Consider the following 21,112-nt stretch of genomic DNA (forward strand, 5'->3'; position numbering starts at 1 on the left):
AGTCCTCTGAGAAGGAAATGAGGAAAACTACCCATTCACAATATCCTCAAAAAAATAAATAGATAAAGTACTTGGGAATCAACTTAACAAAAGAGGTGAAAGATCTATACAATGAGAACTACAGAACCCTAAAGCAAGAAATCAAAGAAGACCTTAGAAGATGAAAAGATGTACCTTGCTCCTGGATAAGCAGAATTAAAATTATCAAAATTACCATACTAACAAAATACAGGTTCAGTGTAATTCCAATAAAAACCCCAATGACATTGCTCATAGAAATAGAAAAAGCAATCATGAAATTCATCTGGAAAAATAAGAGACCCAGAATAGCTAAAGTAATTCTAAGCAGGAAGAGCAGAACAGGTGGCATCACTATACCAGACCTTAAACTATACCACAGAGCAATAGTTAAAAAAACAAAACAAAAACAAAACAAAAAACAGCATGTTACTAGAACCAAAAAAGGAGGGTAGACCAATTGTACAGAATAGAGGAAACAGACTGACCCACAAAACTACAATTATCTTATATTAGACAATATAAGATAAAACTCAGATGCACAAAACTCAAAGTGGATCAAGGACCTAGGAATTAAAGCAGAGACTCTGCAGCTAACAGAATAAAAAGTAGGCTCTAATCTTCATCATGTGGGGTTAGGCCCCAACTTCCTTAATAAGAAACCAAAAAGTTTTTTCTCAGCAAAATAATAATAATAATTTGTGAGGTGAACAGAAAGCCTACATCCTAGGAGTGAATCTTTACCCCTCACACATCAGATCAAACACTAATCTTGAGGGTATATAAAGAACTCACCAAGCTAAGCACCAAAATAAATAAATAAATAAATAAATAAATAACCCAGTCAACAAATGGGCCAAGGACATGAACAGACACTTCTCAGAAGAGAACATGCAATCAATCAACAAATATGAAAAAATTCCCATCATTCTAGCAATTAGAGAAATGCAAATCAAAACTACTCTAAGATTCATCTCACTCCAGTCAAAATGGCAGCAATTATGGAGACACACAACAACAAGTGTTGGCAAGAATGTGGGGAAAACAGAACACTCATACACTGCTGGTGGGACTGCAAATTGGTGCAGCTAATTTGGAAAGCAGTATGGAGATTCCCTGGAAAGTTGGGAGTGGAACCACCACTTGACCCACCTATTTCTTTTCTTGGACTATACCCAAAGGACTTAAAAACAGCATATTACAGGGACACAGCCACATCAATGTTTATAGCAGCACAATTATCAATAGTTAAACTGGGCCAACCTTGCTATCCTTCAGTGGATGGATAAAAAATTGGCATTTATATATAATAGAATATTACTCAGCACTAAAAAAGAATAAAATCATGGCATTTGCAGGTAAATGGATGGCGTTGGAAAAGATAATGCTAAGTGACATTAGCCAATCCCAAAAAAACAAAGGCCGAATATTTTCTCTGATATAAGGGGGTGACTCACATTGGGGTGAAAAGGGAGAGCATGGGAGGATTAGATTAATTCTAGATAGGGAAGAGGGGTGGGGAGGGAAAGGGAGGGGGAAGGCGATTAGCAAGGATGGTGGAATATGCTAGACATCATTATACAAAATACATGTATGAAGATTTGAATTTGGTGACAACATACCTTTCATAGAGATATGAAAAATTGTGGTATATATGTGTATTAAGAATTGTAATGCAAAAAAAGGAGTACTTGTTTAATGGCATAAATTAGCGTGAACATAATTTATATACACAGATATGAGAAATTGTGCTCTATATGTGTAATAAGGATTGTAATGCATTCCACTGTTGCCGTGTATTAAAAAAATAAATTTACAAAAAAGAAAGGTATTGGAACTCCTTGGGGACACTATAAGCCTACAGGGTAAAAATTGTAACACCTTGAAAACACAGAGCTGGAAGGGAAGATCCATGAACAACATGAAAAACCAAGCAAGAATGTGCCCCAAACAATGATGCTACATTTTTAGAACCCATGGTCAGAACAGCAGGAGAAATGACAGAAGGAGTGGAGGAGGTACATAATTTTCTGTGAATTAAAGGATGATATAAGAGAGCAAATATAGGCATCAAAGATCATTTTGATAAAGAGATAAGCAAATACAGAAAGCAAAAGATTCCTTTAATAAGGAGATAGAGATTCTGAAAAGAACAAACACAAATCCTTGAAATGAAGGAAACAGTAAACCAAATTAAAAACTCAATAGGAGGGCTGGGGATGTGGCTCAAGCGGTAACGTGCTTGCCTGGCATGCACAAAGCACTGGGTTCGATCCTCAGCACAACATATAAATAAAGATGTTGTGTCAACCAAAAAATGAAAAATAAATAAAAACAATTTAAAAACTCAATAGGACGCATCTCCAACTGAATAGATCACTTTGGAAGACAGGACCTCAGACATTGAAGGCAAAATATACAACCTTGAAAAAAAAAGTTGACCATAGTGAAGATGGTAAGAAACCATGAGCAGAGGATTCATGAATTATGGGATAATATGAAAAGTCCAAATTTAAAAATTATTGGGATAGAGGAAGGCATAGAGGTCCAAACCAAAGGAATGAACAATCTACTCACTGAAATAATATCAGAAAATTTTCCCAACATGAAGAATGAATTGGAAAATCAAATAAGAGAAGCCTACAGAATGCCAAATGTACAAAATTGCAACAGATCCACACCAAGGCACATCATAATGAAAATGCCCAACATAGAGAATAAGAGAAATTTAAAAGCTACAAGAGAAAGGAACCAGATTACATATAGGGGGAAACCAATTAGGATCTCTGGTTTCTCAATGGAGACCTTGAAACCTACAAGATCCTGCAACAAGATATACCAAGCTCTGAGAGAAATGGATGGCATCCAAGAATCATCCAGCAAAACTAAATTTTGATTACAAATTATATTTTGATTTTGATATGTTATCTTTAAGACAAAATAAAAACCTTCCATGATATATTAAAAAAAATTACAACTAGAAAGCCTGCACTACAGAACATCCTTGGCAAAATATTCCATGAGGAGAAAATGAAAAACAACAATGAAAGTCAGAAGAGGGAGGTATCACACTAAAGGAAAAACCTACCAAAGAGAAACCAAGTCAAGATAAATGCAAAAAATAGACAAAAATAACTGGCAATACCAATCATGTCTCAATAGTAACCCTGAATGTTAATTTCTAAAACTCAGCAATCAAAAGACAGACTGGCAGATTGGATAAAAAAAAAAAAAAAAAAAAAAAAAGACCCAACAATATGCTACCTTCGAGAGACTCATGTCATAGGAAAAGACATCCACAGAGTGAAGGTGACAGGTTGGGAAAAAACATATCACTTGGGAGCTGGGGTTGTGGCTCAGCGGGAGTGCACTAGCCGAGCATGTGCAAGGCCCTGGGTTCGATTCTCAGCACCACATAAAAATAATAAAATAAAGGTATTGTGTCCAACTAAAAAATAAACAGTAAAAAAAAAATTAATCGGGCTGGGGCTCAGGGGTACAGCGCTCACCTAGCACGTGTCAGGCCCTGGGTTTGATCCTCAGCACCACATAAAAATAAATAAAGGTATTGTGTCCATCTACAACTAAAAAATAAATATTAAAAAACATACCACTCAGACTGTGGAAGCAAGCAGAGGTTTCCATCCTTATCAAGTAATGTGGACTTCAAGTGAAAATTAATCAGAAGGGACAAACAATAATAGTTCATACTCCTCAAGGGAACCATACACCAACAAGAGATAATAATTATAAATATCATCCCCTAAACAATGGAGCATCTATGTTCATCGTACAAACTCTTCACAATTTCAAGAGTCAAATAGATCACAACACAATGATTCTGGGTGACTTTAAACATCTCTTTTACCCCTGGATAGATCTTCCAAACAAAAGCTTACAGAGAAACTATAGAACTCAGTAAGACAATTAATATCTTAGATTTAACATATATAGAATATTTCATCCTTCAACAAGCGAATGCACATTCTTCTCAGCAGCACATGGATCCTTCTCTAAAATAGACCATATACTATGCCACAGGGCAACTCTTAGCAAATAAAAAGGAGTAGAGATACTACCCTGCATTCTATCAGATCATAATGGAATGAAAATAGAAATCAATGATAAAAATAGAAGCTACTCCAAAAGATGGAGACTAAATAATATTCTACTGAATGAACAATGGATTGCAGAAGACATCAAGGAGAAGATTTTAAAATTCCTAGACGTAAGTGAGAACACAGACACAACATATCAAAATCCCGGGGACACTATGAGAGCAGTACTAAGAGGAAAATTCATTGCATGGAGTTCATTCCTTAAGAAAAACCCAACAAATAAATTACCTCACACTATCTCAAAACCCTAGAAAACAGAGCAAATCAGCAGAAAAAGCAGTAGAAGGCAAGAAATTATTAAAATCAGAGCTGAAATCAATGAAAATGAAACAAACAAAAGAAACAATTGAAAAATTGACAAAACTAGAAGTTGGTTGTTTGAAAAAATAAATAAAATTGACAGACCCTTAGCCATGCAAATGAAGAGAAGACAAGAACTCAAATTACCAGCATCATGATGAAAAAGGCAATATCACAGCAGACACTGGAGAAATACAGAGGATAATTAGAAATCATCTTGAAACCTTGTTCTCTAATAAAATAGAGGACAGTGACGGCATTGATAAATTCCTAAAGTCATATGGCCTGCCCAGATTGAGTCAGGAAGACACACACGACTTCAACAGGCCAACATCAAGTGAGGAAATAGAGGAAGCCATCAGAAGATAACCAACCAAGAAAAGCCCAGGACCAGAGGGATACACAGTGAGTTCTACAAGACCTATAAAGAGGAACCAATACCAATGCTCTTCAATTTAATTCAGGAAGTAGAAAAAGAGGGAGCACTTCCAAACTCATTCTATGAGGCCATATCACCCTGAATCCAAAACCAGGCAAAGACACCTCAAAGAAGGAAACTTCAGACCAATATCTGTAATGAACCTAGATGCAAAAATCCTCAACAAAATTCTGGCAAGTGAAATACAAGAACGTATCAAAACCATGGTGCACCATGATCAAGTGGGATTCATCCCCAGGATGCAAGGTTGGTTCAACATACAGAAATCAATAAGTGTAATTCATCACATCAATAGACTTAAAGATCAGAATCACATGATCATCTTGATAGATGCAGAAAAAGCATTTGACAAAATACAGTACCCCTTCATGTTCAAAAGTCTAGAAAAACTAGGGATAACAGGAACATCTCAACATCATAAAGGCTATCTATGCTAAGCCCCAGGCCAACATCTTTCTAAATGGAGAAAAACTGAAGGCATTCCCTCTAAAATCTGAACAAGACAGGGATGCCCTCTCTCACACTTCTATTCAACATAGTTCTTAAACACTGGCCAGGGAAATTAGACAGATGAAAGAAATTAAAGGAACAACTATAGGAAAAGAGGAACTTAAACTAGCACTATTTGCTGATGATATGATTCTATACGTAGGAGACCCAAGAAACTCCACCAGAAAATTTCTAGAACTAGTAAGTGAATTCAGCAAAGTAGCAGGATATAAAATCAACACCAGTAAATCAAAAGAATTTCTGTATATCAGTGACAAAGCCTCTGAGAAGGATATGAGGTAAACTACCCCATTCACAATATCCTCAAAAAAAAAATAAGATACTTTGGGAATCAACTTAACAAAAGAGGTAAAAGATCTAAACGAAAACTACAGAACCCTAAAGAGAAATCAAAGAAGATGGAAAGGTCTACCTTGCTCATGGATAGGCAGAACGAATACTATTAAAAATGACCACACTACCAGAAGCACTACACATATTTAATGCAATTCTGATCAAAATCCCAATGGCATTCCTCATAGAAATAGAAAAGTCCATCATGAAATTCATCTGGAAAAATAAGAGACCCAGAATAGCTAAAGCAATCCTCAGCAGGAAGAGTGAAACAGGTGGCATGGCTATACCAGACCTTAATCTATACCACAGAGAAACAGCATGGTACTGGCACCAAAACAGGCTGGTAGACCAAAGGTAGAGAATAGAGGACACAGAGACCAACCCACAAATTACAACTACCTTATATTAGACAAAGGTGCCAAAAGCATACACTGGAGAAAGGATAGCATCTTCAACAAATGGAGCTGGGAGAACTGGAAATCCTATGCAACAAAATGAAATTGAATCCCTATCTCTCATCCTGCAAAAAAAGTTAACTCAAAATGGATCAAGGACCTAGGGATTAAACCAGAGACTCTGCAGCAAATAGAAGGAAAAGTAGGCCCTAATCTCCATCATGTGGGGCTAGCTCCCAACTTCCTTATAAGATGCCTATAGCACAAGAATTAAAACCAGGAATCAACAAAAGGGATGGATTCAAACTAAAAAGTTTTTTCTCAGCAAAGAAATCAATGTGTGAGGTGAACACAGAGTCCACATTCTGAGAGCAAATTTTTACCCCTCACACTTCAGATAGAGCTCTAATCTCTAGGGTATATAAAGACTCAAAAAAGCCAAGCACCAAAAAAACAAATAACCCAATCAACAAATGGTCTAAGATCTGAACATACACTTCTCAGAAAAGGATACACAACCAACAAATATATGAATAATGCTCATCATCTCTAGCAATCAGAGAAATGCAAGTCAAAACTACTCTAAGACACCACCTCACTCCAGTGGCAGCCATTATGAAGACAAACAAGTGCTGGCGAGGATGCGGGGTAAAAGGCACACTCATACACTGCTGGTGGGACTGTAAATTAGTGCAGCCAATTTGGAAAGCAGTATGGAGATTCCTTGGAAAGCTGGGAATGGAACCACCATTGGACCCAGCTATTCCTCTTCTCAGACTATACCCAAAGAACCCCAAAACAGCATACTACAGGGACACAGCCACATCAATGTTTATAGAAGCACAATTCACAATAGCTAAACTGTAGAGACAACCTAGATGTCCTTCAGTGAACGAATGGATTAAAAAACTGGCATTTATACAAAATGGAATATTACTCAGCACTAAAAATGAATAAGATCAGGGCATCTGCAGGGAAATGGATGGCATTAAAGATTATGCTAAGTAAAGTTAGGCAATCTCCAAAAAAAAATCAAATGCCGAATATTTTCTCTGATATAAGGGGGGGGGTGACTCAAAGTGGGGTAGGGAGGGAGAGCATGGGAGGAAGATTACCTCTAGATAGGGAAGAGGGGTAAGAGGAAAAGGGAAGGAGAAGATGAATAGCAAGGATGGTGGAAGGTGATGTTCATCATCATACAAAATACATGTATGAAGATGTGAATTTGGTGTCAACATACCTTATGTACAAAGATATGATAAATTGTGGTATTATGGTGTATTAAGAATTGTAATGCAAAATAAAAGAGCTCATGTATAATGGCATAATTTCGTGTGAACATACTTTATATAGAGAATTATGAAAGATTGCTCTGTGAATGGATGATCATGAATGTAATGCATTCCACTATTGTCATGTAGGAAATAAACTTTTTTTAACAAGGAGGAGAATGGGTACAGCACTAAGGCCAGACGGTCAACGTCGTCCCCACCCATCATATAATGCAAACTCGTTTCTAGTCTGGTTCCCAGTGGGAATGGAACAGTACTGGAGACGTCAGTAAGTGGAATGCAGGGGCATGAAACCATTGCTACCAATTGCATCACCTCCTCATTATAGTCACAATTATCTGCCATTGTCCATGAGCCACTGTCAATCGGTCCCCAAGCTGCAAAGTGATCACACCTGCGGCTGCCCCCCTGGCATGGAGGAGACAACTAGCCCAGGTGGGTTCCAGCACTTTATTATCAACATGAGCAGCAAAAATGAGCCACAAGTCAACCCCCAGACACCTGGTCCCACGGGGTGACACCACCTGTGGCCACAGGTGCTGGGGGCTCTGCTGCCGGGAAGCCAACTCTGTGCTACAGCCAAGTAGGTCCATGAACTCACAGGAAGCTGAAGAGAGTGTTGGTGACAACTCGTCTTCCTGTTGGAGAAAGTTTCTGTAGTTTCTTTCAGTTTTCCCTGTGGCTCTGTCAGTGACAACATTTCATGGTATGTCACATCTGGAAACAGCTTGCGCCTCCCTTCTCCTACAGTCCCATCCACAGATGTGCCCCTGGGAGCTACCCAATGCACCCCCAGGCCCTCGGGGACCACTCTGCTCATTTCCTGTAACCCCCCAACAGGCGGCAGAGCCCCTCGGGCATCCTGTGGGGATGGCCTGGGTTTGGAGTGCTCGGTTCCCTCTTTGGTGTCCTTGGCTAAAGCCATAGCAAAGCTCTGATTTTAAACTCCATCAGCCCCAAATGTCTGTGTGGTCGAGGATGGAGCTGCTGGGGGGTGGGGGACCAGTAAGGGGGGGACCTGGGAGCCGAGCACTTGCCCAGCTCACGCAAGGGCCTGCTACTCCATCCCGAGGGTCATGGAGGGAAGATGGGCCCAGCAGGTCACTGGGAGCAAGCCCTGGTGGGATTTGGGGACTCTGCGCCTTGCTCTCTGTCACTCTCTGGGTTTTGCTCCCTGCCCTCTTCCACCATGACGTGGCTTGTATTTAATAGAAAAAAATCTCATTAACTTAAGTTACACCACACTGACCCCTGGTCTCTGTCTGCTTCCTTTCTTGGTGACATCACTTGCTGCAGATGATGGAGAATTCCCCCTGGGGCTCTGGACATGACTAAGAGGCCCACCAGAGTTCTGGCCGCCACAGGAAGAGACCTGAGGGAAGCTTCTAGCAACCCTTGGAAGCCCCAGAGGAATGCAGGAAGGTGCTACCCCTCCCCTTGGGGTCCTTGTTGGCCTGCAAGGCCCCATGAGTCCTGGGGGACCCCCCTTGGTCTGAAGCTCCCTGATCTCTTTGGTTTTGGGGGGGCCATGGGTCACTTTGTGCTAGGAGGAGACACGTGTCCTGGCTTGTTGAGGTTGCAAGTCAGCAGCAAGAGCTACTGGATGGGGAGACAGAGGTCCCCTGGGTGAGAGAGGGGGAAGGGACATGGACAGAGGGAAGGGGACAGGGTAGAGGGGACAATGAAGGGGACCAGCCTCCCTGTTTTCATCATGAACACAACCAGGAGACTCCACAACACGTGGGACCACAAGGATCAGAATCAGCCTGCGTCCTGCTGTTGTGTGTATCTACAAAGAACGAACAAGACTGCTGGGAGCCATCAGCCAAGTAGGTATGACAATTCCCTTGCCAGCGTACCCCCATGTTTCTTTAGTGGAAGGACTCATGGAAATAGGGCATTTTGCAGGACATTGCATGTAAGGTGACCTTGCTCAAGGACCAGGGAGGATCCGCGTTTAGGGTGTTCCCCCTTTAGAATAGGGCGGTTTAGCATAATAGGAGATTAGGGTGTTCCCCCTTTAGAATAGGGCGGTTTAGCATAATAGGAGATTAGGGTGTTCCCCCTTTAGAATAGGGCATATCCTGCTGCTGAGTTCCTCTTGAGTTCTTAGGGTCAGACAGTATATTTGGGAGACAGAAGCCCAGGAGTAGTGGATTTGGGCAGAGAACGTGGATTCCCCCAGAACGTGTTTGTAGACGGCTGGTGTGAGTTCGGGAATAAAGAATTGCTGTTTGAATCTACAAGCTGTGTGGAGACTCGTGATTTGTGCCCAGCCAGAGACTGCGGCATCTGGTGGCCCGTACGTGGAACGCCTGAAGCTTGGGGGTAAGTGAAATTGCTGGCCCCTGAGGGAAGGCGAGAGAATGGGTGACCATTACAAAAAACAATGTGTTCTTCTTTTGATTTATTTTGTTTTTCTTTCAAGCTGCCTATCCCTAGAAATTTCTCAGGCAAACTGGAAAAAATGGTTGACTAAAGGCTTGAAGTTTGTCAGCCCTGAGGAAGAGAAAATTGATACAACAATTTTTTATTCCGTTTTTGTTTCATTCAGTTTTGGTTTTGTTTTGTGTTATCTTAGTGGGTTGCATTATGTTTATAGTAGATTAAAACAAACTGAAAAGATGTTAAGTAAATTGTTAGAGGTTCAGAACATGGAGAAAGACATTTTAGATCAAGCAAAAGAGAAGGTCTCTCGAGCTAGTCAGACAGAGGAAGAAAATTTAAAGAAAAAGGGGTTGTTAGGAAAAAGGCCACAACAGGAGGCTGTTACTAACTCCGTTTTATCACAAGAGGGTTTAATTCAACCAACAGCCCCACCGATAGAGACAGCTGAGTGGCCCTCAAACCCTGTAGTTGATAATTGGGATCCTGAGACAGGACCTCAAAGATTAGCATGCACTGTACTTGAGCAGGCAGGAGGGCAGCAAATTCACAGTGCTTTAGATATTAAAACAGTGAAGCAGTTAAAGGAGGCTGTAACAACCTATGGTCCCCAAGCTCCCTTCACAGTAAGCATGGTCAAGTCCATTACTAACTTGGACATGACGCCAGCAGATTGGGCTAGCATGTGTAAATCTGTGCTAAATGGAGGACAATATTTGTTATGGAAGGTTGCCAATGAGGAATTTTGCGCAGAGACAGCTAGGCGAAATGCAGCAGCCGGTTACCCTCAAAGAAATCTAGAAATGTTGCTAGGGAAAGGACCTTATGAGGGTCAGCAGCAACAAATTGAATATGATCCTGCTATATATGCACAAATTGCTGCAGACGCAGTTAGGGCATGGAAGACTTTACAAGGACATGGAGATTTACAAGGTCAGCTATCTAAGGTAATACAGAGAGCTAATGAACCTTATGCTGACTTTGTAGATAGGCTAATTCAAACGGCTGCCAAAATATTTGGGGATACAGAACAAGCAATGCCATTAATAAAACAACTGGCTTATGACCAAGCAAATCGTTGCTGCAGAGAGGTTATTAGACCATGGAGACATGAAGATTTAAACACATATATTAAATTATGTAGAGATATTAATGAACAAGGGCAAATCTTGGCAGCTGCAGTACAACAGGCTTTAGATGCCAGGCCAAAAACATGCTATGATTGTGAACAAACAGGACATTTTAAAAGGACTTGCCCCATAGGAGGAGGATTTAACAAAACTAGGTATCAAAGAAATAGAATACCGGGTATTTGCCCACGATGCCGTAGAGGGAGACATTGGGCTAATGAATGCCGTTCTCAAACTACCATAGAGGGTACTCCCTTATCAAAAAACAGACAAGGACCAGGTATTTACCCACGATATCATGGAGAAAGGCATCAGGCTCCATTGCCAAAAAACGGTCAAGGGGGCCCAATGCTCCGGGGCCCACAACCACAAATATACGGGGCAGTGGAGGAACCCAGCAACACCATCAAAGTAGTGCCCAGGACACATTGTCCATTAAATCCCTCATCAGACAAACCCGAGGGAGCACAGGGTTGGACATCTGCACCTCTGCCAGAGCAGTACTAACTCCAGAGATGGGAGTTCAAATCATTCCCACAGGAATAAAAGGACCTCTTCCCCAAGGGACAGTAGGCTTATTATTGGGACGTAGTTCATCTACATTAAAAGGACTTGTGATAAGAACTGGGGTAATTGGCCCCGATTATGTAGGTGAAATAAAAATTATAGCTAGTTCTCCAAGAGGTATATCAGTAATTTCACCTGGAGATAGAATAGCACAGTTGTTAATAATACCCAGCCTACATAATAAATTTCCTAGTCATAGTGTAAAAAGAGGTTCCAGGGGATTAGGCTCCACAGGTGTAGATTGGGCTATGTTGTCTTTAAATTTAGATTCTCGCCCAATGTTAAAACTAAATATTCAAGGACACGACTTTAATGGGCTACTGGACACAGGTGCAGACCTTAGCATCATATCTAGTCAGGAATGGCCAAAACATTGGCCATTACAACAAGCCACTCAAACGCTTCGAGGCCTAGGAGTGGCTACTAATCCCCATAGAAGTGCAATGGTATTAGATTGGAAGGATCCTGAAGGATGTGAGGGAACTATACAGCCATATGTATTGGATCATCTTCCTATAAATTTATGGGGACGAGATGTCCTATATCAATTAGGTTTGACGTTAACAAATAACATCAATCCTAATGCACCTACTACTAGGGCTAGACAAGGTTTTAGGAAAGAAAAAAGATTAGGAAAACAAGGACAAGGTATAGCAGCACCAATTCAAATAGATCAAAGAACAGACAGACATGGCTTGGATTTTCAGAAAGGGCCACTGAGACAATAAAAATTACTTGGAAATCAGAAAGACCAGTGTGGGTTCCTCAGTGGCCCCTGACTAAAGAAAAGATACAAGTAGCCCATGATCTGGTCAAACAACAATTAGTGGAAGGACATATACAACCTTCCATATCTCCCCATAATACTCCCATTTTTGTCATTAAAAAGAAATCTGGTAAATGGAGATTATTGCAAGATTTAAGAGCCATTAATAATGAGATGGTTATTATGGGACCTGCTCAGTCAGGGATTCCTCAATTGTCTGCTTTGCCAAAAACCTGGCATGTTTTAGCCATAGATATTAAAGATATTTTTTTCAATTCCAATTCATCCCGAGGATAGTCCACGTTTTGCATTTACTATCCCTGCATTAAATCATGAAGGTCCTGATCAGAGATATGAATGGAAAGTACTCCCTCAAGGGATGGCTAACAGTCCAACTATGTGTCAAATATATGTTAACAAAGCAATCCAGCCACTTAGAAATCAAAATCCTGAACTACAAATATTTCACTATATGGATGATGTATTATTGGCACATAAAAACATATTGCTGGAATGTTATGCCACACTTACAAACTTATTAAAAAATTATAATCTAGAGATAGCAATAGATAAAGTACAATTAAATTTCCCAATTAATTATTTAGGAGTTCTATTATCCTCAACCATGATCCGTCCACCAAAAATTCAAATACGAGTAGATCAACTCAAGTCACTTAACGACTTTCAAAAGTTATTGGGAGACATAAATTGGATAAGGCCTTATCTAGGTATACCAACAGGAGAGTTGGGACCTTTATTTGATATTCTAAAAGGGCCATCAGATCCAAACTCACCTCGCATGTTAACTCCTAAAGCAAGAAAGGCATTGAAAATTATTGAAATATATGGAAAATATACATTTGGATAGAATTGATATAAGTTTGCCTTTATTATTTATTGTACTACCAACAAAAAATATTCCTACAGGAGTATTTTGGCAAGAAGGTCCATTATTGTGGATACATTTATCTTATTCTCCTAACACTATTCTTACTAGGTATCCTGAGGCTGTAGGACAATTAATACTCAAAGGAATAAAAGCAGCAAAGGGAGTGTTTGGAATTTCTCCCAATAAAATTATTACTCCATATACTAAGGATCAAATTGATGAGTTAGCTAATGAGTTAAATACTTGGGCAATAATCATGTCTAAATCTAATGTTTCATTTGATAATCACTTACCATCTAATCCTTTGTTGTCTTTTTGGTCTAAGCATCCTGTAGTTTTTCCAAAAATGACAAGAAAAACCCCTATCATGAATGCTCCAAATATATTCACTGATGGGTCAAATAATGGTACAGCAGCAGTAGTTACCCCTGATCAAACTTTTACATTTTTAGTACCCAAACAATCAGCTCAAAAGGTAGAGCTTAATGCAGTATTACAAGCCTTTTTAATGTTTAAAGATTCTGTATTTAATTTATTTTCTGATAGTCAGTATGTAGTTAATGCTATAGTATCCCTTGAAGATGCTGGTAGGATTTCCCCTTCTACTGTTTTCTCTGTTTTCCACTATACAAAGTCTAATCTGGGACAGAAAAGATCCATTCTTTATAGGACATATTAGAGCACATACAGGATTGCCTGGAGCCCTTAGTTTGGGCAATGATTTCGCAGATAAAACTACACATGACATACATATTTTCTCTACACTAGAAGAAGCTACGAATTTTCATAAAAAATTCCATGTTAATGCTAATACTTTACAAAAGCGTTTTAAAATAACTAAGGAACAAGCCAGACATATAATAAAACAATGTCAAAATTGTGTGACCTTTTTACCACAAGTTAACCTTGGAGTCAATCCTAGAGGACTGACACCTAACCATATTTGGCAGATGGACGTCACACACTTGCCAGAATTTGGAAAATTAAAATATTTACATGTTACAGTTGATACTTCTTCCGGATTTTTGATGGGCTCCCTTCATGCCGGAGAAAAAACTAAAGATGTTATAGCTCATTGCTTACAAAATTTTGCCACTGTGGGCATTCCTAAACAGTTAAAAACTGATAACGGTCCTGGCTATACCTCTACCTCTTTTAAACAATTTTGCTCATCATTTGGTATTACTCATATAACAGGAATTCCATACAATCCACAGGGACAAGGCATAGTTGAAAGAGCTCATCAAACTGTTAAAATGTACTTATTAAAGCAAAAAGAGGGAATTGGAAAGGGATATATATCCCCCAAAGATAAACTTAAAATAACGCTTTTTACTCTAAACTTTTTAAATTTGGATTCATCAGGACTTAGTGCTGCGGAAAGGCATATGTATCCAAAAAATGTGCATAAGCCTAAAGTACTTTGGAAAGATATTCTAACAGGACAATGGAAAGGTCCTGACCCAGTGATTGTCTGGAGTCGGGGCTCTGTTTGCGTGTTTCCACAGGGAGAACAGCAGCCGATTTGGATTCCAGAAAGACTAACCAAAACGATTTCTACAGATTGAAAAGAAGATGATTTGACTCAAATCCATAACAGCTGATATCCAGAACTCCAGCTTGGCCATTCTTACATCTGCGACTGTGATTATCCAGGATGCTTTTTTCAATATCTATTTTATTATTGCATTTTTCCATATCATAAGGCTCTATTTTTTATTTTTTTTAGCTTATACAAACCTGGGTTAATGTTTTTCTGATCAGTTTTATTTTTTTGACTGTGGAGTTTTTAAACATTGCAATGGAGATTTCACCTAGGTAAAGATACAAGGCCTTTATTATTATCTTATGTGTTGTACGTTTGTTTGCACATTTGTGTTTTGTGTTGTATGTCTGTGTGCGTATGTCCGTATTTCATATATGAGGAGCGCTCATAAAAAATGGATCCAAATTATCATTTTTTTTATTCACGTGATTTAAATGGGTTAATTTAAATTAGATAAACAGCTGTTAAGGATTGTTTTTAAAGGTGGTTAACAGATCTGCTTGTTTACTAATTTAAATCAGGTAAACAGCTGTTAAGGATTGTTTTTTAAGGAGGTTAACAGATCTGTTTGTTTACTTTCACCTTTCCTTTTCATTATATTTAATAATTCTTTTCAGGATAATGTCTTTTAGCATCATTGCCAGAATTCCTATCTTCATCCCAATGAATATAACTCAACAAGTATGCTCAATCAAGGAGTCAACTTACTTTGGGAGGAGACGGACATATTGATAGATTCCTCCACTTTGAACCGCTTGCAGAACTTGCCTGGACTATGTAACTACGTTTAGTGCAGCAAATTGTGGTAATGCTGGCATATATTTGCTGATGGTGTCACCAGTGATCTTTGCTGATGGTGTCACCAATGATGCAATTTTTCCAAAGGAACTGTCAATTGGCTTGGTGTCGTGGCATTTCTGTATCCTCCTCCCTTCTGCTAGTGATGGTCTAAATTTGGGGGCCAATGGCTATATGCTGGACCGGTAGTCAGCGACGGGTATGATCCAATTGCAGTGGTATCAACCTAAGACAGGAGGCTGACGCCTAAAGGTCAGTTGCCTAAAGGTCAGTTTTCCAATGACGGGTAAGAGCCATATGTTGAACTGGACAACCTACCAGGCACGGTTCTTAAGCCACATTACTTGTTGTTTAATTAATCAGAAGGGGGGAGATGCTGGGAGCCATCAGCCAAGTAGGTATGACAATTCCCTTGCCAGCGTACCCCCTTGTTTCTTTAGTGGAAGGACTCATGGAAATAGGACATTTTGCAGGACATTGCATGTAAGGTGACCTTGCTCAAGGACCAGGGAGGATCCGCGTTTAGGGTGTTCCCCCTTTAGAATAGGGCGGTTTAGCATAATAGGAGATTAGGGTGTTCCCCCTTTAGAATAGGGTGTATCCTGCTGCTGAGTTCCTCTTGAGTTCTTAGGGTCAGACAGTATATTTGGGAGACAGAAGCCCAGGAGTAGTGGATTTGGGCAGAGAGTGGATTTGGGCAGAGAACGTGGATTCCCCCAGAGCGTGTTTGTAGACGGCCGGTGTGAGTTCGGGAATAAAGAATTGCTGTTTGAATCTACAAGCTGTGTGGAGACTCGTGATTTGTGCCCAGCCAGAGACTGCGGCACAAGACCACGAGAATGAATGGCCATCACCACAGGGCCAGCCCTGACCTCCTGTCTGTTCAGGTCCAATGGGCAGTAAACGGCAATGTGTTGCCAAAAAACGTTGCCAGGCGGCTCAGGGGATCTGGGTTGTGGGGACACGTCTTGGAAGTTACTGGAGCTCTCGTCACTGAGGACAGAGACATCATGGGGGACAGGCAGGTGTCAGGGTGGGCTCCTCAGCCATGAGCTGCCCACCAACCTGGGTGGCCATAGCCTCCTAGTGAGCTGCAACTGAGGAGGATGGGGCAGCCCATCCCCACGGCATTTCCCCTTGGGGGCCTCCACCTCAGTTCTTGGGGGACAAGGGCCGGATTAACCACAGCAATCAAAAGAGATAAGCTGATAAACATGTGGGCACATAAACGCACCGCAAGGGAAACAGCTGGTGTAAAATGTCACATTGCTTTGGCTCCAACTGTATGACTCCAATAAAATGGGGAAACAGTCGACCATGGAAACATTAAGGTTGCTGGGGATTCCAGGAAAAGGGGGAGATGGACATCTGTAGAGGGGACTATGGAGGAAAATGTGTTCCAGGCTTGAGGAGAAGATGATGTGGGGTGGCTCTAAAAGAATGGCCCAGCTGAGGGGCTGCAGGGTGGCACCTTTAATGCCAGCAGCTCAAGAGGCTGAGGAAGGAGGATTCTGAGTTTGAGGCCGTCCTCAGCAACTTAGTGAGGCCCTAAGCACATTAGAGAGGCCCTGGCTCAAAATAAAAAGTAAATAAAGATCACTGGGGAGCGGCCTCAGTAGTTAAGCGCCTCGAAGTTCAGCCCCAGTCCCAACAACGTACACAGGGAGATGCAAGGTGGCGGGTTCAGTGAAGCAGGGTTTCTCGGAGCTCACCTGCTTGGGACTCCAGCAGCGGGAATCCTGCTTCCCCCCCCAAGGTAGATGAGAAATGGATTGAACTAGTACTCAATAGAGGACAAAGAGCCCAAGAAAAATAGAAACTTTGAGTGCATAAAATGAGGAAAAAGGAAAAAAAAGAGATAAAGTTGTTTGCAGGAGGAGTAGGAATACCACACAGGCCAGAAAAAGCAGAGAACTTCTAGAAACAGGCTTAGCGCAAGAAACCCAAGACTGAAGGCCGCCTAGCCTGGCCAATATGGGGGGCTGTGGGGCTCAGTAAACGGGCCCAGGGAAGATGCCCTGAGCTTACCAAGCACCGGCCAGGAGGTGAGCCAGGTGCCATCAGGGATTAATGCGCACCTGCCTGAAGGCAGCTGGGGAGTCAGATCCTGGGGTCTGCGGGGAATCACGTGATTTTATCTGAGACTAGGGAGGACTCCACTGAGCCCAGCAAGCCCAGAGAAAGTCAGACCCACCTCTGTCCTACCATGCAGTCTGGTGGCTTGCAGGGGCTCCAGGGCCCAGCAACAGCAGACAGGAATTTAAGAGGTGGGTGCAAGGGTGCTCCTGACTCAGCCCACTGCTGCTCAGCCTCCACTCAGCTTGAGGCTCGACACTTGACTAGGCCTATGGCTGGGCGCTCAGCCCAGTAGGCTCACTCAGCAACTGACCCCAGGAGGCCAGAAAGGGCAGCATCCCTGAGTAAATGAAATGGCAGTCGATTCCAAAAGTTTTAATACAATACTGGCACATCCAAATGTCTTCTCTGATAAGCAGATGCTGATCCATAAGGGGAGGCAGAGAATGGAGGGATTGTGGATTACACAGAAGGGACTGAAGGAGGGGGCCTTGGGATGGGAAGGACAGTGGAATGAGATGGACATTGTCACCCTATATACGTGGATGGCCACACCACTGGTGTGACTCTGAACCATGTTCAGTCAGAGGAAGAAGCTGTGCTCTGTCTGTGTACAATGTGTCAAAGTGCCTGTACAATTAACTAAAACAAATAAAGTTAAAACGACTGGCCTGTCGCATACAAAAACCTTAAAATGATAATGAACCATGATCAAATGGGGTTCATCCCAGGGGTGGCAGGTTAGTTCAGCATCTGGAAATGAGTGAATATGATTCATCCCATGGACAGACTTAAAGACAAAACCCATCGTTCTTTCAATACGTGCAGAAAAACCATTTGACAAGACACAGCATCCATTCCTGCTCCAATCACTAGAAAAAAATCAGGATAGCAGGAATAAAATTCAACATGGGGAAAGGTATGTATGCTACACCCCAAGCCAACGTCATTCTCAATGGATAAAACTGAAATCAGTCCCTCCCCAGTAGGAACAAGACAGGGAAGCCCCCTTTCACCACCTCTAGTCAACATGGTCCCTTTAAAATCCTAGCCAGGGAATTCAGATAAAAGGAAGAAGTCAAAGAATACAAATAACAACTGAAAATATCCCTATTTGCTGTTGACATATTCTATCTTTAGAAGACCCCAAAAACTATACTTCTAGAACTCATTGATAAATTCAGCAAAGTAGCAGGATATAAAACCAACACCATAAACTGACTGTGCTCCTTTACACCAATGAGGAGTCAGCTGAAGGAGACAGAAAACTACCCCATTCACAACAGCCTCAAAAAGGCTGGGCCTGGGGCTCAGGGTAGAGCAGTTCCCTTGCAAGAACAAGGTGCTGGGTTTGATCCTCAGACCACATAAAAATACATAAATAAAAAATAAAGGTATTGTGTCCAAATTTTACTTATACACACACACACACACACACACACACACACACACACACACATATATATATATATATATATATATATATATATATATATATATATACTCCTCAGAACTAAAATACTTGGGAATCAGTCGGACAAAAGAGGTGAAAGATCTCTACAATAAATACTAGAGAATCCTAAGGAAAGAAATGGAAGACCTCAGAAGCTAGAGAGAAATACCAAGTTCTTCCATAGACAGAATTAATAATGTCATACCTACCAGAAGCTCTCTACAGATTGCTTACAATGCCTTACAATTCCCATGCTTAATAGAATAAAAAGCTATCGTAAACTCCTTTGGAAACATAGAACATCAAAAAGCAATCATTAGCAAGGACACAAGAGACGTCATGATTTGGTCCTTGAATCATACTACAGAGCTATGGTAACCAAGACAGCATGGTATTGGCCCAAAAGCAGACATGCAGACCAAGGAACAGGTTAGAAGGCACAGAAACAAACCCATGGAAGTGCAGTTATACTAGACAGAGACGCCACAAACATACATTGGAGAAAATATAGCCTCTTCAGCAAATGGTTTTAGGAAAAATAGAAAGTCATCTGTAGCAAATGAAACTGAACCCCTAAGTCTCACCTGGCACAAAAACCAAACTCAACATGGATCAAGAAGGTGGGCAACAGACCAGAGACCCTGCTCCTACTAGAAGGAAATGTAGGCCTAGCTCTCAATCATCTCACCTTAGAAACCAACTTCCTCAACAAGACTCCTAAAGTTCAAGGAAATCAGTCCAGAACCTATAAGTGGGATGACATACAACTAAAAAGCTTCTTCAAAGGAAAAGAAACAATCACGGACATGGAGAGCCTACAGAATGGGCGAAAATCTTGGCACCTGATCTTTTAGATAGAGCATCAATTTCCAGGATATACCAAGAACTCAAAAACTTAACACCAAAAACAACCCCAATCAATAAATGGGCAAAGGAACTGAACATGCACTTCCCAGAAAAATAAAAGGAATAGTCAACAAATATATGAGAAAAGGTTCAACATCTAGAAATCAGAGAAATGTAAATTAAGACCACACTTAGGCCGAGTGCAGTGTGCACGCCTGTGATCCAAGAGGTTCCGGAGGCCAAGGCAGGAGGATGTGAGTTCAAAGCCAGCCTCAGCAACAGTGAGGATCTAAGCAGCTTAGTGAGACTCTATATCTAAATAAAACATAAAATAAGGCTGGGGATGTGGCTCAGTGGTCAAGTGCCTCCCAGTTCAATCCGCAATACCCGCCCCCACCAAAAAAAAGAAAAACTAAAACCACACTGAGATTTCATGTCACTCCATTCAGTGTGGTAATTATCAAGAATCTAAGTAACAATAAATGTCGAGGAGGATGTGCAGAAAGAGATTCATTCACACACTGCTGGGGGGAGTGCAAATTGGTGCGGCCAGTATGGAAGGCAGTATGGAGATTCTTTAGAAAAAGGAGAATGGAAGCACCATTTGAGCCACTTACACCATGCTTTGGTATATACCTACAGGACTTCAAGTCACCATACTTTAGTGACACAGCCACATTCATATTTATAGAAGCTCTAGTCACAATAGCTAAGCTATAAAACCAACCTAGATGGGCTTCAACAGATGAATAAAGAAAATGTGAGATAGATAGGTAGATAGATAGATAGATAGATAGATAGATAGATAGATAGATAGATAGATATAGAGGGGAAGGAGGGAGTGGGAGGGAGGGAGGGAGGGAGGAGGAGGGAGGCAGGCAAGAAAGGGAAGGAAGAAGGATCCAAGGGTTCCAAGACTGATGGGTTGGTGCCCAGGGGCATACAGCAGTCAGTGGGCTCTTTTTGGCGTGGGCCAGTTTACTCTCCACAATTTCCTCTCAGGACCAACGTGGAGATCCAGGTGTTGGGAAGCATACGCATTGGGAGTGGGTGTCACTGCTCTGAGCTGCTGTCAGTCAGCAGCCCCGAGATACACTTCCTCCGTGTGTTCCCATCCACAGGTCACATCACATAGGTTGATACTTTATCCCAAGCCACACTCACTCTGTGCCTCAATGTGAGAGGCCCTAGGTTGGCTCGTTATGAATGGAACTGAGAAAGGAACCCAGGCTCCTCTGACCTTGGATG

The sequence above is a fragment of the Callospermophilus lateralis genome, chromosome 20 (genome assembly GCF_048772815.1).
Source record: "Callospermophilus lateralis isolate mCalLat2 chromosome 20, mCalLat2.hap1, whole genome shotgun sequence".
NCBI classification, from domain to species: domain Eukaryota; kingdom Metazoa; phylum Chordata; class Mammalia; order Rodentia; family Sciuridae; genus Callospermophilus; species Callospermophilus lateralis.